Source organism: Rattus rattus, chromosome 2 (assembly GCF_011064425.1).
Source record: "Rattus rattus isolate New Zealand chromosome 2, Rrattus_CSIRO_v1, whole genome shotgun sequence".
NCBI lineage: Eukaryota > Metazoa > Chordata > Mammalia > Rodentia > Muridae > Rattus > Rattus rattus.
The window spans coordinates 124,064,459-124,092,392 of record NC_046155.1 but is presented as its reverse complement, the minus strand read 5'-3'; the positions used below and the strand labels follow the sequence as shown (position 1 = coordinate 124,092,392).

General features: G+C 41.5%; 1 protein-coding gene and 1 non-coding gene across 2 annotated transcripts in view; both read right to left on the bottom strand.

Moving 5' to 3' along the window:
- Positions 1-27,934, bottom strand: part of Agbl1 (ATP/GTP binding protein like 1) — a 438,823-nt gene that overhangs the window by 369,521 nt on the left and 41,368 nt on the right. The gene's annotated exons all lie outside the window — the stretch shown is intronic.
- Positions 20,749-20,891, bottom strand: LOC116895008. The gene has a single exon (XR_004387196.1). It is a non-coding gene; the product is annotated as a small nucleolar RNA SNORA48 (small nucleolar RNA).

Here is a 27,934-nt window from a genome sequence, read left to right as displayed (position 1 = left end):
AAACAAATCTAAACATAATGAGCTCAAGACAAAGGAGAGATGGGAATATAAACCACACTGAAGCTTAGAGAAATCGTATCACCCAAGTCGTACCCACGTCAATAAGCCATGGGAATTTTTAAACTTTATTTCAACAAATATCAATCAAGAACCTAGTAGATAATGATCCATGGAACACAAAGATTGAAAAGTGATACCAGCCAGGCTCCCGAGGTGTTCAGGCAAGAGCTGATACTTAATGCTTATGGCCTTTTTATTCATTCAATGGAACTTTACATCAGATCTTTCATGTACATATCCTCCGACCCCTACTGAGAGCTGTATATCCCCATCTTATTATTCATAAGAACCAAGTGAAATGGATTTTGTAAAATATTTTTTGATCTTGCAGTCAATACAGTACTGAAAAAGGCATTTGTGACAGGAGGTTTAAGTGTTAATAATGGGAGGGGTTTAAATATAATCAAAGTACCTTCTTTATGCACAACAGTATTCTAATGAAGCCTAGTGTATTATACATTTAATATATAATTTTTTTAAAGAGCCACTTGGAGCAGGAAGTCTGACCAATGTAGCACATTTGGCTAACTATTCAATTGAATGAATTCTTTTGTAGACTAGATTCAACACTGTAGTAGACCTGTAGAAAGTACCTCACCTTCCCACTCAACTATACCAAGACAGGGTCTCAAGTAGCCCAGGCTGGCCTTGATCACGTGTAGCTAAGGATAGCCTTGGGACTTTGATTCTCCTTCCTTTACCCAAGTGCCAGGATTACAGGTGTCACCACAAAATCCAGTTTTAGGTAGTAGTGGGGTAAACCCAGAGTTTCCTGCATGCTAGTCAAGCACTGTACCAACTGAACTACATTTTCAACCCCATCTCACCTTCATTTGTGAAAAAAAAATTTCATTTGTTTTATCCTAGAAGGGCTTTCCATGTTCGATCTGGAGCAAAGCTTTTGCTGAAGCAAAGAATGATTACTTCAACCACAGGCCCCACTGAGAATTTGAGGAAATTATATTCATGTGGCTCTCAAATGATAAAAAAACAATTAAGTCACAATTCATTATTGTATTCTAAATATGGGCCAAGTTAGGTCCCCTGAAGCCTATTAACCTATTAACAACATATGCTAAAAGTCTGCTATCACATAGCCTTTCAGTAAGTTATTCTACAGCGGAAGTCAAGAAGGGAACTAGCACAGCTGGAATCATCCTACGAGCCCTATAAGTAGGAAAAGTTTGTTCATGCTGATTAATGTTAGAATCAAAGCAAATAAAAGCAGGTTTTCATATATCTATTCAAAAAAGCCTGAGTATAAGAAAATGGGGGGGGGGAGTGACAGAGAGAGAGAGAAAGAAGAAGAAGAAGGAGGAGGAGGAGGAGGAGGAGAGGGAGAGGAGAGAGAGAGAGGAGAAAAGAAGAAGAAGAAGAGGAGGAGGAAGAGGAGGAGGAGGAGGAGGAGGAAAGGAGTATTACTGAGTGCCATGTGTCTTGCCGTTCAAGATACTTGATACCATCTATATTAGTTACTTTTCTATTGATGTAATGAAATACCATGACCAAATCATCTTATATAAGAATCTTTGGGCTTATAATTTCAAAGGATTAAACTCCATGGTGGCAAAGCAGGGCAGCAGGCAACAAGCAGCACACCAGCAGGCACATCAGGAAGAGCACATGCTGGGGACTCATCTTGCACTGCAGATGAAAAGAAGAAATAGGCGACTGAGAATATCATGTAGCTTTGAACCAATAAACCCCGGGTTCTCTTTCCCTACCCTTTATCCCCCTGGTTTCATCTCTTTCACTAGAGAAAGAAGGCTAGGGGGGAGAGAGAAGACGGAGAACCTTGAATCTAATTTATTTCTCCTGGTTTCTTTCTTGAGCACAAGTACTAACAAACTGCATCCAAGCCCCTGAATATTGAACAACCTCCCTGGCATTTATGAACCTCTGAAAAGTTCCTAGAATGCAAAGCATCACATAATGGCAGAAACTAGCCACAGTTGGCCAAACCACACCTCTGCTAGAGCCTGAGACAAATCATAAGTCAGCCACTTTGGATAGTCTGAAACGAAGCAGCCCCACATCTTCACAGTGGGGTTAAAATGAAAACACATTCTTATAATATTTCTATGTTTTTTAAATGAAACTGAAACTCCAGAATTCTTACTACAGCCACCCCCACCCCCTAAAGTTATAGTTCCTCTATTAGGCCACACCTCGTAAGCAACCAACTGAGGACCAGCTACTCAAACATCTGAGCCTGCTGTGTACATTCTCGTTCAAGCCAGCACACCTTCTCTATTATTACAATTGTATTATAGTAGCTGAACCCACTGAGGTTAAGTAATTTCCCACAGCATACACTAGGAAACCACGCGGCTCCATAGTCTAATTCTCAGCTTGGCCATCTAGAGACAGAGATTATTAAAGAAAGTCTTAGAGAACCTGACAGGTCATTTTTCTACACAGACTAGCTTATCTCAGACATCTTGACTGTTCCATTCCACAATGATTGCTCTTTAAAATCAGGGGGAAAAAGATGGAAGAATTCTTTCTGAGCTCTGTGGTAGTTTGTATGTAAAATGCCTCCCAATCCCACCCCACCTCCACAGGCCCATATTTCTGAGTTCTCGGTCCTCAAATAATAGTGCTATAATGGAAGGTTATTGAACCTTTAGACGATGGAGTGTTGATGCAGAAGTGGCTCCTGGTGGGAGTGACCTTGAGGTTTAATTAATTCATCCCCACTTCCTCTATTCTTCTTCCTGACTGCAGACATCATGTGACTAGTCCCTTCACTCTCCTATGGCCATGACTTCCCTGTTATGGTAGGCTCTATAAGCCAAAATAAATGATTCCTCTGTTAAATTATTTAATGTCGGGTATCCAATCCCACCAATGGTGGAAAATGATAACTACCAATAGGATTCATTGATTCAGTGAGAATGACGTTGTCAGTCTGTCCCCTAGAACCTGAGCAGTATAGTCCCAGGAGTTGAAGTTGAGGATGCCACTAGGCCACTGATTTGCTTCAAGAAGGGTCACATTATCAAGGCGTCAACATTTTACCTACCACTTTGATTCATTCCCTTAAGTTGCATGTATAGAACACAGGCAGGTGCCACATGCTGATGAAAAGGACAGGCTGTGTCCCAATAGAAGTGACCACCTAGTGAAAGTGCCAGTATGATGGCATTGAGGGTGAGTGCTACAAGAAAACAAACAGTGAGTGATACGTAATTGGTTGGGTGAAGAATAGCATTCACCACTTAAGATAAGTCAAGGAAGCTGCTCTCAACAGAGCAAAAAGTTGTTTGACATAAGAAAGCTGCTGTGCACTGGCATCATAAGTGAGTGCATGGACAAGAATTTGAGGTCCTGCCAAGCTCTCCAAACTGAATATACAAGCACTAAACTTTTTCCCTCGGAGCACACAGCAGAGCAAACTTTGTTTCCCAGACTCTCTTGCAGACAAGGAATGTCAGGGCAGAGTATGTGTCATGATCACTATAAATGGAGAATGGAAAAATAGAATGAGAATTTTAAAAAATGTATTCACAGGCTCTGCCTAGCACTCAAAGCAGTGTTCAAAGAGGAGATGGCATCCGATTCGGACTCTGAATGATGAATAGGAGTTCTCTACATGGTGAAGGACAGGAAGGGCAATTCAGGTAGAGAAAAATAGCGCATGCAGTGGACCAAAAATACATATCCTTTAAACATCAGGGGACCAATGAAGAGCTGTATCACATATACCACTGAGCTTTAATCTCCATAATGATTCTCTAAGCACCTAGGAAGCCAGAGATGTTGTCGGTTTCTTTTGCATCTTTATGCGCCCATAGTAAGAAGAAAGGAAGAAAGATGGGGAGATAGAGAAAAGGAGAGGGGGGAATGATATAGTACACATGGCTGCAGGCAATCCACCCATGCTCAGCCACACAGGGATGGTCTCAGTGCTGAGAGAGAACACTCAGGGTTCATTTGCGTTTGATTTACCCCGTGTCTATATTCACTTCACACCATCTGACAGCTGTTTTAGGCCATTTCACTCGTCATTGGAAGCATGATCGTGCCTGAAATGCAAGTTGTAAATAGTGTGCATTACAAAATAAAGTTGGATTTAATGCATAGCATGTTTTATGAATGCTGCAACATTTATTGTATATTTTTTAAGTTGTCGTTGACTTTTATTAAAGGGGACATTTTTATTATAAGTACACTATGCCAGAAAAATCTCCCCCATAAACCCCAAGAGCAAATTTGGGTTCATTCACTCTAAGTGATAGAGAAAACCACGCTGGCCTGGATTATGCTTCCCTAGTGGCATCCTTCACCCACACACCTCTCGCATGAGTGATTGGAAGAGAAGACAGATCGAGTTCACCTGGAACGGAGTGAATGCCAAGGAAATAAATAGAATTTGTGGTGCTTTATTTCAGTTTTGACCATAAAGACTGATGAAGAAATGACTTCAGCTCTGTGTCAGCTAATATCTCATGAGCATGAGAGGCAGTCTATTAGACCCTGGAATTGTGTTTGTACTTCACTGTTCATCCCCATGAACAACCTACACCTGGGACTCTCTCTGTTGCAGATGATCTTCGTAGTCTCCAACTGGCTTCTCAGATATCCCTTCCCATCTCTTCCCCACACTTTTCCTAAACACACAAAACCTTCCTGAAAGACCAAAACATTGGTCCAGGTTCTTTAATGCATGCCTGTACTCAAGAAGCTGAAGCTGGAGGTCTTGAATTTGAGGCTAGCCTGGGCTACATAAAGATATCCAGTTTTGTTGTTATTGTTTATTAGAGGGGGGAGGAACAGAAGGAGGGTAAAAAGAGAGAGAAAGGGAAATGAATATTCAGTAGTTTACTTTGGTAGCCACAGACATACATGGCTATTTAAATTTAATTTCAAAATATATAGTTAAAAATCTGTTTCTCATGTGAGATATCTATGTTTAAAATGCTCAAGAGTCATACACATCTTTGGTCTACTGTATCAAAGACACATGTCTGGAGTCTACTATATCAAGAGAAGCACATCTGCATGTAACCTACTGCATCAAAAACACATATGCCTTCTGTATTTGACTGTGGGGAAAAAATAGACCATTCCCATCACTGCAAAAAATCATATTCAACTACATTACTATAGATCATTGGCCCCCTTCAAGAACTTGGGAATAATGGCATAAACTGATTGTACTGTGCCAGCTCATCTTTCTGACCCTAGGTTTGAATTTCTCTAGCCTCTTTCCCTAACTCTAGCTATTTTCCAGCTTCGAGCTTGCAAACCCCAACCCCCATTCCACTCTTGCCTGTGCTGGCCTCTTCTTTCCTTCACACTCATCCATTTGCTTGAGTAGCTCTATGACCAGGGATGCAAAAGCCAAGAAGGCTCCATTCCTTATCCTCAAGGACATCAAAATCAGTCAAGCAATGAGCACTAATTACAACACTTGGTTGTTGAATGAGAATTCCCAAGTCAAACATTTTGCTTCTTGCTTAAGTACCTTCAATAGGGCAATATTTCTCAATGGGAATGTTACAAATATTTGCTGTAAGTTATTCAATATATGGATTCAGTTCCAGGGAATTATCTTCCTATACTTCAGAAGTGAGGAATAATAAAGTATCTCTTATACAATTTCCTTAAGATTTCCTGTAAGATTAATATCACTTATTTTAAACTCTTACAAGTTAATGCTCTTGAGAAATGCATCTGACCCCTTGTAAACAATTTGATGATGAAGGGCATAACTTGGAATAAAGAAGTGTGAAGTTCTCTTCCTATAGAGGCCTTGGGGCATTAGAGCAGCCTAAATGCTTGTGCCACTTTGTGAAAGTCTTTTGTGCCAGGTGAGCCTAGAAGACATTTTGGGGTTGTAAATCTGCTATTTATTTACACCGTACTGACTGACAGGCATTTTCTCTCCCTCAGTGATGCAGATATGGGCCAGATGAGACCAGATGAAAAGTAGATAAAGGTATTTTTATTAGGAGGCAGCTCTCAGGTGGGTTCACCAATCTCACAGGTGGAGGTCAGTGAAGTCACACACCCAGGCTAAAACGTGGGGGTTTTATAGAGTTTAGGCAAGGAGTGATGATGTACCAGCAAGAAGCTAGGATAGTGTCCATATGTGTCAAAAAGTGAGCCCCTTGGCAGGCACATTTAGATGACATCTTAGCCAGGAGTTTTTTCCAAGCACATGGGGAACTTTCCTCTGTGTGGGCCAGTTGGGAGAAGGAGGGCAGATGGGGTTTCCCAGCTTATGCAGGGGATGAGCAGGGGTTCCAGCCTAACAATGACTACCCTCACCTAATTGCCAAACCATATCTCAGAAGGAGGTAGAGAAAGAAGCAAGACCACTCAGGCCAACAAGTGAAAGTTCCTTCTTAATGAGTTCTTTGCTATTATGACAATAGTGGCAGTTACTATTATACGTCTTATGAGTACTGACTATTTGGCATTAAGAATGACAGTAACCACCTTTCAGATAACCACAACCTTGATAAAACAAGGCTTTGTTGGCCCCAGCCCCACTCATCTATCTGCATCAATCTGCATTTTGCTCACCTCAGGAGAAATCAAGCATTCCCTACTTCTTCCAAGTCTATAAAATGAATGCCTTTGATGGATGCATATGACTAGGGAGCAGTGTCTAGAAATAACTTGATAGGAAGCCCTGTGCTTCAAGCCACTTGAACAGAGGATGAAGAAAATCCCTGCCCAGATCATCCCTCTATAGGTTATGGGACCCTTCCAGCATCCTTTACATCAGCTCAGAACTCTTGGGTGCACCTATTCTGTGTTTATTTAGATTTAGATGATTTTTACAACCCCATAACCAATGGATTAAATCCACAAAGAACCAAAGCCAACTTGCAATGGGCCATGGCAGTACCAAACATCATAATTTTTAAGAATTGCCCCACCCTCATCGGCCTGAAACCAAACAGCTTGGGTTTTAAACGTGAGTCCATCAACCACTATGGAACATATTTATCCCCTTACTTTAGAACCTTCAAATTTTTCACCAGCAAATTGGAGACCTTAGAGTGACTAATCTGTAAAGCTATTGGGATGAAAATCCAGACAATAATTCCAACACTGAGCACAGTGCCTGGCTCCTGCCCCATACTTAGTCCATTGCTTCCTTTTTTCATACTGGACTTTCTTCTTCTACTGTACTTAGTAACAGAGACCAAGTAGGTCAGGCTGTGAAAGCCAGGTACTTTCTGTGTCAATGTTTACCTTCTTCAGGACATAGTTGTATCTGATTCACTCTCCAGAAAAAAATGACATTCACTAAGACTCAAGAAAACTAAGACAGTATAATGGGCTGGCAAAAAAAGAGGCAGAGCTCCTTGCCTTATAGTAACTGCCACCCAAAGGGGGTCTTATGCTCTTTCCCCCAAGACTAAATCTTTGCAGTTTCTCCATGAGATGACCTGAAGCCTATACTGAAGAAGCCTTCTCACTATTAACCTTTTATCACATTGAGCAGTAGAAGAGCTGTGCTTTCTCAGGATGCCAATGATGGAGTCTCTTCTAAGTGGTAAACTTTTCTCCATCATTCAAAGTTTGTGTACTGTGTGAGTGAGTTTTTGCCAGCTTGATTCAAGCTAGAGTCACCTGGGAAGAGGAAACCTCATTGAGGAACTGCTCTGTGAGCATGTCTGTGAGATTTTTTTTTTGATTGTTGATCGATAAGAGCGCCGAGCCATGCGTGGGCAGTAGCTGAGTAAGCCAGGTGACACAGGTAGTATGAGCTTCCATACATGGTCTAGTTTCTGCCTTGGGTTTCCTGCCCTACAGTCTATAGGATAGACTGTATCCTATAAGCCAAAGACACACACCTCCAGGTTTTTGCTATTTTTTTGTCATGGTGTTTATTATAACAGAAACCAAATTAAAACAGGTGTCTCTAAAGCAAAGACAAGCTTAAAAGTTCCCAGTTGACCATAGTTAAAAGCCAAAGCCTTCTCTGGAAAACAAATCACCTCATGGTAATTAGTGAAAATAGAATGTCTGGCCACGGAAACTGGACCCAAAACTCTGAATGACCAAAAGTCTAGAGAAGTTCTGGGTGTGTTAGCAAAAGCCTTATGCATCCCGACCTGATCACATTCATTCCTCTTGCTTTACTAACCAACATGCATTGCTACCATGACAACTATATAAATCTACACCCTACTGTCCTCCTCTGAGCTGGTGATGAACTTTTTCCAAATGGAACCCTGATACAATGGACACAGAAGGGAGTTAGTACCTGAGGAGTGCTGTGAGGCTAAAGCTCCAACTGCACAGTTTGCATCCAAACATACTTGAAACTAATGCGGCACAAACTCCCCTGCCCAGGCACATTCTACTCTATGGCCTCTGCTTCAGCCCAGCTCTCCTCTGGTCCAAAAAAACAGCGTACTTCTCCAGAACCCTGAACTTACTCAATGAGAAACTCTGAACTTCCTCTTCAGCTGAAATCTTCCTCCTCATTCTCCTCCTGAAGAGCTGTTTCCCTTCAAGTCCAAGTCCAAATGTCATTGCCTCCATAGAGCCCACCTTAATCAGAGTTAATCCTCCTACCAGCACCCTAATGTTTTTAGTGCTGTTTAGAATTTTTTAAAGAATCACCATTGATAAAAAAAAAAACCTACAATTTTATGAAAAAGTAGACCCATATCAGGAAAATGCTTACAACTATCGAGAATGTAGGAGCATGGAAGAATTTCCCGAGACCATTGGAAGACTAATTATAAACTCTTGTTTATTCTTATACCCTTCTTAAGTTACTTTTTCTATCACTAACATTTATACCAGGCAGAATATTCTGGATAATCAGATTTCCTTCAAGGCAAATATGTCTCAACAGCTGCTGTACAAGAGAACAAGGAGTTGTCAATTGACCCATTCTGAGACCCTGAATGTCTCCCAAGCTATGGAGCTCTTGGGTTGTTTATCCCTAGCACCAGAAGTGACTTTTGGGCCTGTATCCTGACTTTTCTCTCTTCCCATGGGATATTTTTCTGGCCTCATAAACTGATTAAAAACTTCCCTATCTATCAAGGACAACTCTCTATTGGGAACATAAGGACAGTGTCTAACTACTGCATACCACTGATTTCAAGGCCTAAAAAAGTTTAGAAACTCCAAAGGGCTGTACACAAGTACAACGGCGGTTCAGAGAGACTGAAACTGAATTTGATGTTTTCTTATTTCATAACTTCATAGCCTAGTGGTCAACCATGTATCTAACCCAGGCTGTTAGATTAAGTTTCAGACATATCCTATGTTCTGCCCACCCATTGATATACAAATCCTACTTCCTTCTAGGGACAAATATCTGTGAGGTCAGCCTATAATCCATTGTCTTTTTGAGTACCCAGACCAATGTGCTAGAAAGAGGGATAGAGTAGATGCTGAGAAACTCTCTCTATATCCCATCTGGACCACCCTTCCACCAGGATTTGGCTCCCATTCACATAGCCAGATGAGCGCCAGAACTCTCACTCAGAAAGAAGAAAGAATTTGCCGTCCTGTTGCAAATGCCTTTCTGATTGTGTTTATTGTCCCACTGATTATGTCTCTGTATCTATTAACAGTCTCAGTCCTGGAAGAAAGCTGCAGACAATGATTCCAATGTGACTTTCCAGGGTGATGGAAATTACAAAGATGTCCAGCCCGGGAGAGCATCAGGCAGTGTAACAAGGTTCTAATGTAAAGCACAGAGCAATTAGCAGGGAGATTTACCTCTCTGTCTTAAAAGCATTTTTATTACTTAATCAATCACAAGCAATTTCTAAACAAGGCTGGGATTTTACAAGGAGCTATAAATCTCTTCCGTTTGCTTCCAGAGAAAGAGCAAGGAAATAGGCGTGACATTCCAGGAGGAATGTTTTATCAGTTAAAACAAAAATTGAGCCCAAGTCACTTTGGGGGGAAAAAAGTGAGCAGGAGATAGCCACAGGATTGTAAAGGGCCCCATAAAAGAAAGAAAGAAAGTGAGGTAGGGGTTTGGTTATGTTAATAGACCCACATTCAGTCTCATTCCTCCCCACGTGTGGAGGGAAGTAGAGTGAGGGTCACAGTGTGGAAGATCTCCTAGAGGGACCAGGCAGGCTTTGGGGTTATTTTTGCCTCTCACTTCATGACAGCCTCCATGTTTTACCCTGTCTCCAGGTCTCAGTTTTCTCACCTGTAAACTGAGAGAATCCAAGCTAGACCATATACAGATGATTCTGAGCCATAGGAGCATGTAAGAGTCACCAGGGAAACGTTTTAGAAAATACCATTGCCAAGTTCCTTCCCAGACCAATTAAATCATACAATCCAGGGCCCAGCTGAATGCTCTTTAATCTCATCTAATTCCAGCTTGAATACTCAAGCAGGGACTTATTTTGAAAATGAAATGTCTGAAGTCCTCATAGCTGGGAAGTCACTGTTTGACGATAGGGACAGTTTGTCTGTGTTGATGCCTTCTTTCCTTCCTTTGCTCAACAGGTTTTTCCCAAGCCATTCTTTGGTCCACATCCTGGGTTGAGTCTGTGGGCATACGTCTCATGGCTTCACCATGTTTCCATGAGAAACAGCCCCATTAACTTTCATTTATTCCAGAAAAGTACTGTCTGGAGGCTTCAGTTAACAGGTGCTGGGGTAAGGAACTGCTGTCCTCAGATCAGTCACTGACACTTTACATCTTTGTGAGCACATGATTGCCCTCTTTAAAGGTCAGTGCAGAATGGAATTCTTTGCTTACATGGTTGCGTTGGCACATCCTGGGTAGAGAGATTTGACCACAATCTAGCTCTGGTCTCTGTCTAACTCCACCCTCAGCAAACACAGAAGAGAGCAGTCAACTATAAGAGCCTAAGTCAATGAACTTTCTCTTCACTGTGACCAGGTATTTGACAGAAACAAGGCAGAAAGGATTTATGTTTTTCTTTGATCCTCTCCTACCAAGGATCAAGAATGAAGTCATGGCTTCTGAAGGTTTGGATCATGATCACTTGCACTCAGACACATCATGACAGGAAGAGTGTGTGGTGGCAGGCAACTATTCACTTCGTGGCTCATCAGGGAACGGGGAGCAGGACAGGAAGTGGCCAGGGATATTTCCCAAGGACACAACTCCACGGACCTACTTTCTCCAGCTAGGCTTTATTTTGCAGCTGGGGAAAGGGTTTTCAAAACATGAACCTGTGAGAAACAGTTCATACCCCAGCCAGATCAGAGCAGCAATGAAACAAGGTTGGGTCTGCTTTAAGCATTTCCTTGGGTCCAAAGTAGACTCTTTCCTGAAGCCAATACTTAAAAACTCACATCTGAGTTCCTCCAGAGCAGTGACCTGCAATTCATGCTAAACCCATCCCTTCTAAGCTCCTTCTGTTCTCTTAAACAGACAATGCCATCTACCCACTATATTTTACCCAACATCTTCTGGATCCCTCTCCCTCCCCTCCCCCTTCCCTCTCCCTCCCTCTCCCTCCCCTCTCTCTCTCTCTCTCTCTCTCTCTCTCTCTCTCTCTCTCTCTCTCTCTCTCACACACACACACACACACACACAGTTAGAAAGCAACAAAGCAATGAGCTCTAATTCTTATGTGAAATAAACAGTGACTGCAGAGAAATTACTGTTGTGTGACAAAGTTTGTAATATATCAAAAGAAACATCACATATCAAAACTGGAAAATGGGGAAAGGCCAGTGGCACAGTGGGATCCAAGGCCATGATAGGGAGGATCTTGTTTTGCAAAATGGCCTATAGTAGTTCTCGAGTCCAGATGCTATCCCCTTGTGGTATGCTATATAGATCTCCTCCCTTCAAATTGGAAACTTCAACTGAGAAAATATCTCTAGGGCTGCAGACATGGCTCAGCTGTGAATGGTCAGGCTCACAACCAAAACTACAAAGACAATACCTCCTATCAGACTGACTGATAGATAAGTCTGTGGGGCATTTTCTTCATTGATTGGTGTAGGAGAGCCCATCCCATTGTGGGTGGTGCCACAGCTGAGCAGGTGATCCTGGATGGTATCAGAAAGCAGGTAGAGCAAGCCAGAGGGCAAACCCCTAAGCAGCATTCCTCCATGGCCTCTGCCTTGGTTCCTGCTTCCAGGCTCCTGACTTGGGCTCTCACATTGACTTCCTCTAATAACATACTCTAATGTAAAATATAATAATCCCTTTGCTTTCCAAGTTGCTTTTGGTCATGGTCTTTATCTCAGCAACAGGAAAACACATGAGGACAGCATCCTATAAGAGAGAATTTTCAAAGAGAATTCAGTATAAAATAAAAAAAAAGGAAAAAGGAAAAAGAAAAAGAAAAGGCCAACAACATAAAACAGTAAGCCCACATAACTTCTATGTTTAAAATATTATTTTATTTTGCAAATGTGTATTGATAGAATAGGGATGTTTGAGACTGTATGTTGAATATGTGTTAAATACCAGGAAAAGGGATCTAAGCATTTTAATTTGGAGACTGAGAAAATGTATCCAGCAAGTGAAGTTCAAGTCCCCAGCATCAGCGCTCAGGTAGTATGTGTCTGCTCAGACAGAGGAAAGAGGCTTCCTGGCCATTGCTGAACTGCCAGTGTAGCTGAATCGGTGAGCTCCGGGGCCAGTGAGAGACCCAATGTCAACCTCTGTCCTCCGTCCTCATGCAATACAGTACTATAGCATACATTATAAATACAAATAATATTCTCTCTTTCTCTTTCCCTCTCTCCACACTCTCCTCTTTCTTTGACAGTCTCCCATTACATAACCTATCTGAGCCTCAAATTCACAATTCTCCAGCCCTAGGATTACTGCACCATCATGCCCAGTCTCTCGCTTAGTATTTGTACTTCTCATAAAACTCCTATAGTGTATAAAGTGGGGGCGGGGGCTTGGAAGCTTTACCAGAAGAGGAAGAGGGGCCTGAGCTAGTATGCTTGTACTGTTGGACCATGTGATGCTCTCTAATCAACATGAAACAACACACATCCTCTGCAGAGGCTGAGCCTGTAAGGCGATGGTTCTCAACCTTCCTAATGCTGTGACACTTTAATACAGTTTTTCATGTTGTGGTGACCCCCTGCTGCAAAATTATTTCCACTGCTACTTCATAACTGTAATTTTGCTACTGTTATGAATCATAGTGTAAATATCTGTGTTTCTCAATGTTCATAGGTGACTCCTGTGAAAGGGTTGTTTGACATTCCCCCCAAGGGGCTGTAACCCACAGGTTGATAGCCCCTTCTATAAGAACATTATCCTCTTAGGTTTATAGAACTATGAACCAATGCATTGCTCTTTTTCATTAACTTCCCAATCCAGTGAGAGTCAGAGCAATAGAAAATAGACGAATTCAGGAGAGTAAATGAGATATTTAGACAAGTTTAAAAGCATGCATAATCCTGGGCCCTTCCTTTGAAGATTACAACTCCATAGATCAGGAAGAAGGCAAGGTACCTGTGGTTTAGAAAGCTCTCCTAAGAATCCCTGGGCATGTTTCTCATGACTGTTTCTCTTCTGGTGAGATTAAGAAGGTCAGGGAAAAGTAAAGCATGAAGTAGTCCATGGCTGGATCTGAGAGACATAAGATTGGAGAGGCCACCTCCACCATTTGAGGTAGATGGTATGTTTACAAATACATTTGCAGGTAGCACCCCACTCCCAGCCTGTCTAGCGTGAGCATCAACTCTCACTCATGTTAAACAAGCCCCACTGTGAGGCAGCTGGAGAAGACAGAAGCTATACCTCTGTTCCTATTGTTGGGACTTCACTGAGCTCCTCCTCTGTCTGACTACAACAGGGCTCCTTACAAGCTAGCCTGATTTTCTCCATCCCCATCTTGCATCCAAGAAACCAGGTCCCATGGCATTCAGACAGAACTCACAAAACACTGTGATATATCTGAAGTGGAAAGTTTGCAGCATACCAGCCTCTGCTCTAGATATGTAACCAAACCATCAAAGACAGAAACGACACAGTACCCACGCTTCACGGTATTGCCTTTTTGATGGGGACACACTTGATGCCAGCTTTCAATTATCCACAGGGGAGGGAAAGACTTAGCAGGGCCAATGTGGAAAACAAATTCAAGGTAATAAATAAAAAAAAGTCTTCAAATAATAGGCTAGGAGGATCACATGTATTTGGATAATTGAGCTATGACCATAGGCAAGTCATTTATTCCACAAACTGTGTGTGTGTAAACCAGGACTCCGATTTATTAATTTACAGCTAGAAATAAATGTACTGCCATGTGGCCTAGACATTCGCATCTGTCTGATAGAACACACAGTCACTCCATCAGCAGAAGCTCCTGGGGAATTCAAATTATCAAAAGGTTGTTTGGTGAGCATGGCATCAGAATAAAAGGAGCTTGCTCAGTAATTTAATTTCAGGAGAAAAAAATGTACTGAGCTTTCTATGTCAGGCATTATCCTAAGCAATGATAAAACAAAGATGTGATCCCAACTTTGAAGACCTTATGTGCAGAGGGGTGTGGCTAGGTGGTAATATGATGTGATCATTAATATAACGACAATATTAGAGAGAGGACTATGGCTATAGCTTGGTGGTATAGTGCTGTTCTAGGATGCATAAGACCTGGGATTCCATATTTCATCCCCAGAACAAGAAATAAAGAAAGGAAAGAAAGGAGGGAAGGAGAAAAAATAATTAAATATATGGAATACATATATGCCCTTAGAGATTTTGGGAAGTGTTGCCTTTTCTACTGGATCTTAAAGGTTTAACAGAAAGTTGTTAAGTTGTGGTAGAGAATGAGTGGATGAGTGGTGGATTTCACTCATTTGCAAGGCAGAAAGGTGTGAAGGTTCAATGTGTCAGGATTGGGACAAAATATGGGCAAGGCCAGATCATGGGTACTATTTAGACACTAAGAGAGCTAGATGCTATTCCAAAGTTTATGACGCTTAATTTTCTAAATTTGACACTTATTGGACATATATTTAAAAGGTTGTCTTTAAATGCCGTGAGTTGTCTCAGTCAGTATCTCAGCGAGAGCCCAGGCGCTAATATTGCTGGTTGCAGAACTAGCTCCAGATGCAGTCTGGGCAAAGGTCTAATTCAGGAAAGAATAGAAGCATACTGTCAAACTATTCTTTTGTTGTGTTCATTTATTTATTTATTTATATGTGTATTTTCCTGCATGCACATATGTGCTTATCTGATGCCTGCTGAGGTCAGAGAGGGTGCCAGATTCCCTGAAACGGAAGTTAGAGATGATTATAAACCACCATGTAGGTACTGGAAACTGAATTGGCACCCTCCTAGAATACCAAATACTCTTGTCCATGAGCCAGCTCCCCATACTATTAAGTTCTAAATGGATTTAATGAGGATATTATCTATCCCCATGATATGCACAGAAAACCTCTTGGCAATAACACAGTTGACAGAGGTAGGATGGGGAAAGGGCAAGCACATTAGGGCTCTACAGAGGAATAAGACCAAACGAAGAAATGGATGTAGAGACACATATGAAAAGACAAAGATGAACAGATGAGACAGAGAATAGACATATGTATTCTAAGAATTTGACTCATATGGCTGTAGGGGCCAGCAATACAAATTGCTGCCTAGAAATTCTGGTGAGAGTTGATGTTTCATCCTTGTGTTCGAAGTCTACTAGCCAAAGGCTCAAAACTCAGGCTGTTCTCCGTGGTCCATTCCAAGGACTCATTCTTACAGTTACCTACTCGGTTTTAGTCTTTAGGCCTCCAACTAATTGAATGAGATACACTCACATTAGAGCAGAGTGCAATCTACTTTATTACAATAAAAGAATTTCTGGGGCAATCAGCATTCCTAACCACCAGCTCTATCATAGAGCAACAGTGATTTTAAAAAAAAAACTGTATGGTATTGGTACAGAGACAGGCAGGTAGATCAATGGAATAGAATTGAAGACCCAGAAGTGAACCCACACACATATGGTCACTTGATGTTTGACAAAGGAGCTAAAACCATCCAGTGGAAAAAAGAAAGCATTTTCAACAAATGGTGCTGATTCAACTGGTGGTCATCTAGACCCATGGCTCCAGCTACATATGTAGTAGAGGATGGCCTTGTTGGGCACCAAAGGGAGGAGAAGCCCTTGGTCCTGCCAAGGCTGGACCCTCCAATGTAGGGGAAGATCAGAGTGGGGAGGTAAGAAGGGGGTTGACTGGGGAGGGGAACACCCTTATAGAAGAAGGGGAGGGAAATGGGGTAGGGGATTTATGGCCAGGAAACCGGGAAAGGGAATAACATTTGAAATATAAATAAAAAATATCCAATAAAAGAAGGAAAAAAAACTGGTGGTCATCATGTAGAAGAATGCAAATTAATCCATTCTTATCACCTTGTAAAAAGCTAAAATCCAAGTGGATGAAGGACCTCCACATAAAACCAGATACACTGAAACTAATAGAAAAGAAAGTGCCTCAAACACATAGGCACAGGGTAAAATTTCCCAAACAGAACACCAATGGCTTATGCTCTAAGGTCAAGAATTGACAAATGGGACCTCATACAATTCAAAGCGTCTGAAGGCAAAGGACACTGTCATTTGGACAAAATGGCAACCAACATATTGGGAAGAGATCTTTACCAATCCTACATCTGATAGAGGGCTAATATCCAAAATATACAAAGAACTCAAGTAGTTAGACTCCAGAGAATCAAATAACCCTATTAAAATGAGATACAGAGGTAAACAAAGAATTCTCAATTGAGGAATATCAAACAGCAGAGAAGCACCTAAAGAAATATTCAACATCATAACTAACATCAACATTAGTCATCAGGGAAATTCGAATCAAAACAACTCTGAAGTTCCACCTCACACCAGTCAGAATGGCTAAGATAAAAAACTCAGGTTACAGCAGATGCTGGCAGGGATGTGGAAAAAGAGAAACATTCCTCCATTGTTTATGGGATTGCAAGCTGGTACAACCACTTTGGACATCAGTCTGGTGGTTCCTCAGATGATTGGACATTCCACTACCTGAGGACCCAGCTATACCACTCCCGGGCATATACCCAAAAGATGCTCCAACATATAACAAGGACACATGCTCCACTATGTTCATAGCAGCCTTAATTATAATAGCCAGAAGCTGGAAAGAACCCAGATGGATACAGAAAATGTAGTACATTTACATAATGGAATACTGCTCACCTAAAAACAATGACTTCATGAAATTCATAGGCAAATGGATGGAACTAGAAAATATCATCCTGAGTGAGGTAACCCAATCACAAAAGAATACACATTGCATGGTTTGCAATCACTGATAAGTGGATATTAGCCCAAAAGTTTGGAATACCAAAGATACAATTCACAAACCACATGAAGCTCAAGAAAAAAGAAGACCAAAATGTGGATGCTTCAGACCTACTTAGAAGGGAGAACAAAAATACTTATAGGAGATGGAGACATGTGGAGCAGACACTGAAGGAAAGGTCATCCAGAGACTGCCCCACCTGGGGATCCAGCCCATATACATACAACCACCACGCCCAGCAAGAAGTGCATGCTGACAGGAGCCTGATATAGCTGTCTCCTGAGATGCTCTGCCAGAGCCTGACAAATACAGAGACGGATGCTGGCAACCAACCATTGAACTGAGAATGGGTCTCCATCGAAGGAGTTAGAGAAAGGACTGAAGGAGCTGAAGGGGTTTGCAACCCCATAAGAGCAACAGTACCAACCAACCAGACCCCTCAGAGCTCCCAGGGACTAAACCACCATCTCAAGAGAATACAGAGATGGGCCTATGGCTCTATCCGCATATGTAGCAGAGGATGGCCTTGTCAGGCATCAATGGGAGGAGAGACCCTTGGTCCTGTCAAGGCTCAATGCACCAGGGTAGAGGAGTATCAAGGCAGGGAGGTGGGAGGTAGTGGGTGGGTGGGTGAGGGAGCACCCTCATAGAAGCAGGCTGGGGATGGTGGGTTTCTGGAGGGGAAACAGGGAAAGGAGCTAACATTTAACATGTAAATTTAAAAATCCAATAAAAGTATTTAAAAAAACTCAAAAAAAAAGTCTATTCTTTGGAACATAACTTGACATTCCCTGAAACATCACAGCTAGAATGCCATATCTAGCCCTCTTATTTCATGGGGACTTACCAGAGGCACATTTGAGAGAAGCAACACTGTTCTTATGGAATCAAAGCTCCAGTCTCTAGGGTCTCCTCCTTCCCTGAAGCGACAGTGTGAAATCCACCACCCAGAAGAAAGAGCCTAACCCAGGGAGTGGGAACCAGATAAGAGCCAACAGGCTCGACACACACTCCACACTACTACACAGAGATAGGTCTCCGTAAAGAAAACTGAACTGTATTTCTATCATGTCATCCCAGCTGATACAGTGACAATCACTCGTTTCTGGCGTTTCAATGCTTAATAAGAACAAATGCGCTGAGGCACAGTTCACCGATTTAACACTGAGGATTTTGATAAATGGCTCCTTTATATTCTCATCTCGTAGATTTTTTTTTTACACCAGACAATGAAAGTTAGGAATGTGCTTGCTCCGCGGTGCAAAGCGTGCCAGCCAAGGAGAAGCCTTGCGGGTATGGGAGTGGAGGTGCTGTGCGAGCTCTCTGCTGAGCCTCTGCTTGTTGGCCAGGTTTACACGCTGCGCCTCATCCAGATAAGCGAGGAAAGCAGGCTACTCGCTCCGGTTTTGTGAAGCAAGAAGAAAGCCTGCCTTTTGTATTGTGTTGATCTAAACCAGGGACTGTGGTGCCATCTAAGTCTCAGTCCACTCTTACAGTGGCAAGAATGAAACTCCAGGAGGTCAATATCATGTAGATATTAAACTGCCTCATTGTTTCAAGAGAAGTTGAGGCCACCTGGGACCTTATAAGGCCACTCACAGTACTATAGATTCTCCAGGGATCAGGGAAGTAATACGACCACCTAACTTCAGTGCTCGACCCCCCAACTCCCACCCCCTTCTCTCTCCTATATTTTTTAACCCAAGACTTTTTTTGTGTTAAAATGATTAATTTTATTTAACAAAATATTTTCATAGAAGGACTCTGGTTATAGAATGAATGCACTGTGTTTTTAAAAGCCAAACTTATAGACACATAAGAAGCTGAAGATATTTAAAGAATGCAACTTGTTATATTTTGCCATTTTACTATTTCCCATAAACCTATCAATCAACACAGTTGAAGAGTATACCCTTCATCCACATTGCTTTCTCTGTCCCTGTGCACACCTTTTCGACTCCTCCTGATTATTGATGGCTTTGATTGCTAGATTTTACATTTTCTAGGTTTTTATATAAATGCAATCATATACTGATTCCCCAGTTTTTCATTAGTTCTTTTTAAAGACAGGATCTTATCCAGGCTGTTGTCCCTGCACCAGATACAGTCAAAGGTGATCTTGAACTCCTGGTCCCAAAGACTCCGTCTCTCAAGTGTTATAATTACAGGCATGTTCCACGATACTTGGATTTTATTAGTAAGCCAAAGAATATAATAATGGGTACCTTAAAAAATCATATGTCATATGCACACACACACACACACACACACACACACACACAGCATAGAAAAACATCTGGCAGTGGAAGCCATAGCATCTCACAGTGTGTCCCACAATGCATCTCTCTGGCCACACATCTTCACTTGCAAATGTTCGTTGCAATGAGTCGTTGGTCTGGTTCAGGATCTCTGGCTTCTGTGACACAATCAGCATTGCATCTTTACCAGGCCTCTTCCTAGTTATCCCCTTGTTGCCCTGTGTCATGGAGATCCTGTAGCTTTCGATCATCAGGATTGCCCCTTTCATGCATCCCAACCATTTGCATTGATATAGATTTTAAGGTGGACCTGGATCTGGGCCTGGGTGGTAACTGAGCTGGCTCGGCATGCTGGATCTCCCTTCTCTACCAAAGCAAGCTTTCCAGTGCTGCTCTGGCCAGACCACCCAGTAGTGCTCTCATCTTCATGGGGCAAGGTCAGCTTCCCTGCTCTCAGGCTCTAGGACTGGCTCACCTGCACACCCACACTTCCAGAGCCAACAGGTCGAAACGGGAGAGGGAGGAAGGGAGGGATAGGAGGGAGGGAGAGAGGAGGAAGGGAAGGAGGGAGGGAGAGTACCACCTAGCTCCCAGGCCACCTCAGAGCAGACTTTCCCACACTCTCATCCTCAAGGCCTGCTCACTTGTGCCCCCTCCAGCAGGACCAGCTCTACTAAGCTGTTAGGTGAGGTGTAGGGCCCACTCGCAAGAGTGCTGCAGCTGGTAAGGGACAGGGCCAGCTCATTCGTTCTCCTGACCCTGGGGCCAGCTCTCCAGACTGCCACAGGTGACAAGGGGCAAAGTGGGCAGAGCATCGCCCCCATATACAGGCCACCTCACAGCAGACAAGTGGCAGGGCAGCTTTCCTGCGCTCTCTCTTGGGGAGGCTCACTCGTGCCTCCACCACCAGGGTCAGATCTCCTGTGCTGTCCAGGTGAGATGCAGGACCCACTCTACCAAGTGCTGCAGCTGGTGATGGCAGGGTTAACTCTCCCATGCTCATGACCTTTTGGGTGGCTTTCCCAACTGCAGGAATCAGACCCCAGACACTCATGCTCTGTGGCCAGGCTCATCACCATCACGGAGGGCCAGCTCTACTAGGCTGCCTGGATGAGGCATGGCATGGCAAAGCACTGGTCTCTGTCTTCCTCCTCCTGTACTGTTGCCTGGATTTGATTTAATTTGATTTTTATGTGTCCTAAGTATAAAACAACTTTGGCCATCAAGCCAGACATCAAGTTAGGATGAACAAAGGACTGACATTTGTTCTGCTCCTGACTGATAGAAGAACAGCACAACCAACAAGGTGTCTCTCTGCCCGTTGTCAGAGCGGAGTCCACAGCATTTTAATGCAATGTGTAATCATGGCTTTTACCTGTAAGCAGCAAAGGTTACCTTGTTTAGTTTAAGCAGGAAATAAAATTGTTTAAAAGATATCAGTTCAAAGGAAGATAGTCTAAAAGTGTAGCCTGAGTTCTCTAGAGCTACACATTGAATATGATTATTTGAAATGCCTGACAAGAAGGACTTCGGGTTTCTTCATTTCTTAGACTTTAGATGCTTACAGAATTTTATCAGCTGAGAATTCTTAATCTAAAAACCCAAAACCGAAAAGTCTCTGAAATCAGATTTCAAGTGTTTTGATTAAAAATGCTAACTTACATTGAGTACTGCCTCCAATAACACAGCAAGAGCTTGACCTTAGAGCTGCTACCCATTGTGTGCTGAGAATCTAAGTCACCAGTGACCCTGGCATCAGGAACTCGACCTTGAGCCCCTGGAAAATCACCCCTATACTGTCTGAAGTCCGCATGCTACAGCAGCCATGAATAGCCTGTCCTAACTTCTTCATTCGGCTCACATCAGCCTTGAAAGGCCACTTTGGTGCACACTTGCTTCAAGATGAGGTAGGAACATGAGGTCTGAGCTCTACTTTCCAACCTGTGGTACCTTACAGATCCAGTGATTGAGGCAGAAGCCAGGATCAGCTCCCAGTGAGAGGCTGGGCTGACCCTCAAGACCCCTATCTCTTGTGCAAACCACTGCCATGTTTGTGAGCTAATTATGGGGGTGGAGGTTATACATGAGATTAACAAAATTAGAGTCCTTAGGTAATTTAAATGCATGGAGGACCACTTTTGAATACTTCCTACTTCTTGGAAGTAGACCAGAGTTCAAGGGACATATGCAGTTGTTCTAATGTGCTATCTGCCTTCAAAAACCCACCTTGCTAGCTTCTCTAACTGAAAGACTTGCATGTATGGTTCCATTGTTAGAAGTCCGTAACCACAGATCAGTTATCAATATAGTAAAAGGGAAAGCCACATCATTCTCTAACTTGTCTACTTTGGGGAATTAAAGACATGACCATTTTACTCTTTTCTGGAGAACAACTTTAGCCCATTGTAGATAGCATCACAGCTCATGCTTTCTTTTAAATTCATGACCTCTTTTTTCTTTGTTACACACACGTGTGTGTGTGTGTGTGTTTGTTTTACGTGTGTGTGTGTGTGTGTGTGTGTGTGTGTGTGTTACCTAAGTACAGATCTATTCCTAAGTTCACAAAAATAACCTTCTCAGTCTGTTTAATGTTACTCGTATGAATATTTTCAGGGCTGACCCTTTGGTGATAGATACATACTCTGTGTGCTGTCGTCTGAGAAGAGAAGACTTGTGCTCTGAGGAAGACTATTCCTCCTACTCTCTCAGCATTCCTTTAGTTGTCTGCAGTTCTTTGTCTAGGGTTTAGGTCTCATGAGCTTTCCCTCTCCAAGTTATCAAATCTATTGACATCATTTTTGTTCTACTCATGCTCAGGTAGCCACATCTGTGAGATTTTATGGGTGTCGCTACTGACACGTCTAGGAGACACAACCTTACACCAAGCTTCCTACTCCTGAGGCTCTTAGATTCTTTCTATTCCTCTGCCTTAAAGCTCCCTTAGCCTTCAGTGCAGTATTTATACTGTAGATATATCCATTGGTACTGGGTTACAAACCTATGCATTTTAATTGATTGTAGCTTTTGGTAATGTTCTCCAATATATCTCTTCTTCTCCAAGTCCCCATTGAAGCACCAATCGAAATCCCAGCTATTGTCCATGTCCTATTGCCTTTTTTTGGAAGGACACTTCTTGTCAACATACCTAAAGAATTTACTCGTCCCTAAAAACATAGCTCAGGGGTCTTCTCTACATAAATACCACCATTCTCTTGAGCAAGATATAGATAGAGATGTGGGTATAGATATAGATAGAAATATAAATATAGATAGAGATAGAGATAGAGATAGAGATAGATACCCTGAAGCACTCTCATATGGCTGCTGATTTGGTTAATACCATCATTGTCACACATCTTTCCCATCATACAATAGGATTCACCAATTTGTCCTTTCATCTCTTCTACCAGAATAGGAAGAGCTGGAGAACTAAGACCAAACTGAGGTCATCTCCAGCACACATGCTACCTAGATCATGTGATACAGAAATAAGGCCTACTCTAATTGATTCTAAAAAGATGTATTTTAATCTCACCCATCAAATACACTCTGAAAGTCCTAATTGGAGTCCTTTGGATAATCACTAAAACCCCTTGTACTCTTTCCTCTGTATTCTTTGACACAAATTCTGTCTCCTATTATGATACTAAAACAATGTTATACAACAGGGTCTGGAGAAATGTCTCAGTGGTTAAGAGACCTAGGTTCAGATCCCAGCACATACAACTACCTATAACTCCAGCTCCAGGGGTCCAGACACCCTCCTCTGAACTCCATAATCATCAGGCACACATGATGCACATAGATGCACAGGGAGGCAAAACAATCATAAACATAAAGTTAAATAAACATCTAGTGGGCATCTTCACACACCATCTTTTCTACATGAGGTTCATGACCCTCTCTTCCTGGGTAAATTTCCAGGCAAGTCTTAGAAGGATCTTAGATTTTTTTTTTACTAAAGTGTGCAAGGAAGCCTGACATTTTAATACATGAAGTTGTGAACTTATAGGCACAATCCCCTAGAAAATGGTGTCGTATTTTTTAATTCTGAACCTCTGATCTTTTCTCCTATCGGCAAAGCATGATAAATGTCTAGATAAACAATGAAGGACAAGTGAGTGAACAAACGAACCAAGGCTGAAAGCAGTAAAGTGTTTGGAAAGAAAAATGCATAGTTAATGTCCTTCTTTCAAAGACTCAATATTTCTCCAAGTTTCCTTTGTTCCCTCCCTTTGCTCTCACCACTCATAATGGAAGGTAAATGTTGTCACAGTCCCTGAGTTTGCCCAGATGAAAGAACTTGGTGATGCCCCTAAGAAGAAATGCAAATTCAATCTGAGGAGCTATCAAACTCAATGACATTTGGAGGAATCTGAGTAAGGTAATTATTGTATGAAGGTAAAGTTGCCCACGGGAGGAAAAATAATGGAAGAGAAATGAATGGTGATTTCTATGGAAAATCCTGTTCACTCTGAGCTCTTGTGGAAGAAAGGCCTGCATGAGTTGACTAACCAGCAGGCTCTGGAATTTCACACATAGGTAGATCTAAATTCATCAGACTTAATGTCTTCAATTTGATTTTCCACACACTTTTGAGAGAACAAAGGCCACAGAAAGGCATCTGAGCCCCAGTGGCCAACCTCTGTGCTTCTTCCTCCTTTCATTCCTTCACTGTTGTTCCCTAGCATTTTGTTTAAAAGCTGAAAGTTTGTTCTGTAGTCTTTCCTCCTGTAAAACAGGCATTCTACCAGACATTATGGATATTGAGATGAAATACAACCCCTCAGCATCCAAAGAGGATCCTGGATCCCCACCGATATCCAAGCACCTTACATAAAATAATTACATGCCTATAGCCATCATAGCTCCCTCTCATATACTTCCAGGAAATCTCTAGATCACTCATAATTCCTAGTATTATAATTGCTATCTAAATGCTATGCAAACAGTAGCTATAGAATATTACTCAGGGAAGAATAACAAAGAAAGATCTCTAAGAAAACAGGTGATATGGTACAGATAGACCTTCTCTTAAGATTTTCAGTTATGGAAATAGTGAATATTCCATGAATATGTCCTGGAACCTTCTCGAAAGTTGGCCACATAATCAGTCACAAAACAAGTCTCAACAGGTACAAGAAAATTGAAACAACCCCCTGTATCCTGTCAGATTACCGTGAACTAAAGCTGTACTTCAACAACAACACAAAGCCTAAAATCTCATGGAAACTGAACAACCCTCTATTCAATGATCATTGGATCAAGGAGGAAAGAAGTTAAGAACTTCCTAGAATTCAAAGAATGTAAATGCACAACGTACCCAAACTTATGATATGCAATGAAAGTGGTACGAAAAGAAACTTTCATAGCACTATGTGACTTCATAAAGAAATTAATAAGATCTCATACTATCAACAGCACAACTGAAAACTCTAGAACAGGAAGAAGCAAACACACCCAAGAGGAGTAGATGGCAGGAAATAATTAAAATCAAGGCTAAAATCAATGAAAAAGAATAATACAAAGATTTGCTGAAACACAGAGTTGGTTCTTTGAGAAAATCAACAAGCAAACCCTTATTTAAACTAGCTACAGAACAGAGAGAGAATAGTCAAATTTATAAAATCCAAAAGAAAAGGGGGAAAGAAAAAGGAGCTGAGAAGAAAGGACACCAAAGAAATTCAAAGACTCATTGGGTTGTGTTTCAAAAACCTGTACTCCACAAAATTAGAAAATGTAAAAGGAATGGGAATTTTTATCAATAGATACAGTTTAGCAGTTTTACCAGACTTTCAAAGAAGATCTAATATCAATGCTTTTCAAATCATTACACAGAATAGAAACAGAAAGAACATTACCAAGTTCATTTTATGAGGCCACAGTCACCCTGACACCCAAACTACATAAAGATTCAACAAAGAAAGAGAATTGGAGAGCAATTTCCCTCATGAAAATTGATGCAAAAATACTCAATAAAATACTTATAAACTGAATCCAAGAATATTTCAAAAATTTCATCCACCATGATCCATAGGCTTTATCCCAGAGATGCAGGGATTGTTCAACATATGAAAATCTATCAATCAACCACATAAACAAACTGAAAGACAAAAACACATGATCATTTGTTAGAAGCAAAAGAAGACTTTGACAAAATCCAACACTTTTCATGATAAAAATCTTGGAGAGATCAAGGATCCAAGGGACATACCTAAACATAACAAGGGCAACTTACAGTAAACCTGTTGCCAACATCACATTAAATGATGAGAAACTCAAAGCAATTCCACTAAAATCAGGAACAAGACAGGCTGCCTTTTCTTTCCATATCTATTCAATATAGTACTTGAAGTTCTAGCATAGCAATAAGACAATTAAAGGAGATAAGGGGGTTATAAATTGGAAGAGAAGAAGTCCAAGTATTGCTATTTGTAGATGAACATAAGCAACGCCCAAAATTCTACCAGGGAACTCCTACTCCTACAGCTGATAAATTCAGCCAAGTGACTGGATACAAGATTATCTTTATATATAACGTATTATTTATTTAATATATTCCACTAATATATCTCTCCTTTATACAAATGGCAAATGGGCTGAAAAAGAAACCAAAGAAACAACCCTTTCACAATAGCCAAAAATATGTAAAATATCTTGATGTAACTCTAACCAAGCAAGTGAAAGACCTATATGATAAAAAAAAAAAAACCCTTCAAGTCTTTGAAGAAAGAAGTTGAGGAAAATATCCGAAAATGGAAAGGTCTACCATGCTCATGGATCGGTAGGATTAATCTAGTAAAAATGGCCATCTTACCAAAATCAAACTACAGATTCAATGCAATCACCATCAAACTTCTAACACAATTTTTTTCCAGATATGGAAAGAGGAATTCTCAACTTCATATGGAAAAACAAAAAACCCAGAATAGATAAAACAATACCTATAAAATAAAACAACTTTTGGAGGTATCATTATCCCTGACCTCACACTGTGCTACAGAGATGTAGTACCAAAAGCCACATAGTATCGGCACAAAACAGACATAGAAGAGAACTTCCTCAACTGAACTCCAATAGCACCGAAACTGAGATCAACAATTTATAAATGGGACCTCACGAAACTGAAAAGCTTCTGTAAGGCAAAGGAAACCATGATTAGGACAAAATGGCAGCCTACAGAATAGGAAAAGCTCCTCACCAATTCCACATCTGACAGAGGGCAAATCTCAAAATATATATAAAGAACTCAAGAAACTAGACATCAACAAACTAAGTAATACATTTTTAAATGGGATACAGATATAAACAGAGTTCACAACAAAGGAATCTCAAATGGCCAAGAAAGAAAAAGAAAAAGAAGTGTTCGGCATCCTTAGCCATCAGTAAAGCACAAATCAAAACAACTTTGAGAGTCCATCTCACACCTGTCAAAAAGGCTAAGATCAAAAACTCAAGTGACAACTCATGCTAGAGAGAATGTGGAGCAAGGGAAACACTCTTCCACTGCTAATGGGCTACAGATACTTTGGAAATCAATATGGCAGTTTGGGGAATCAATCTACCTCAAGACACAGTTATACTATGCCAGGCACATTCTCAAAAGGTATTTCACCCTATCACCCTAAACCTATGGTTTATCCTGACAGCAAAGTATGCTTAGACTGGAGCCTAGCAAAAGCATCATCAAAAAGACCAGAGAGATTTCATTCAGCAATTGAAGGTAGCATATGCAGAGTACCACAACCATTAGGCAGACATCCCAGAATTCCGTGGATTAGGGGAAGGAAAGATTGGATGAACCAGAGGAGTCAGGGACATACCAGGAAAATACAGCATACAGAATCAACTGATCAGCCCAAGTGGGGTCTCAGAGATCAGGGATCCTATTAGGGTCTGACCTAGGTCCTCTGCACATGTTATGGTTGAGTAGCTTGGTGCTCTTGTGGAAATTCTAAAGTAGGAGCAGGGGATTTCCCTGACTCTTCTGCCTGCTTGTGGGGCCTTTCTCCTTTTACTGGGTAGCCTCATCCAACCTCGATGTGATAGTATGTGCCTGATAATGTAGCTTGTTATGCTGTTTGGTTAATTTCCCTGGCAGTCTTCTCTTCTCTGAGGGGAGGAGATGGGTGGGAGTGAGGGAAAGGGGAGGTACATGAGGGGAAATCCTTGGGAGGAAGGTAGGGAGGACATGAAAGGGAAACTGTAGTCATACTGTAATATGTGAGAGAAGCATAAAGATTATCAGTCTATAGTTCATTGAAGCTACAGATGCAGAATTCACAGCTATAGAGGGATAAATATATACAGAGGTACATAACTGTGTCTATACACTATGAACACACAAATACTTTCATGTGAACATAAACACAATC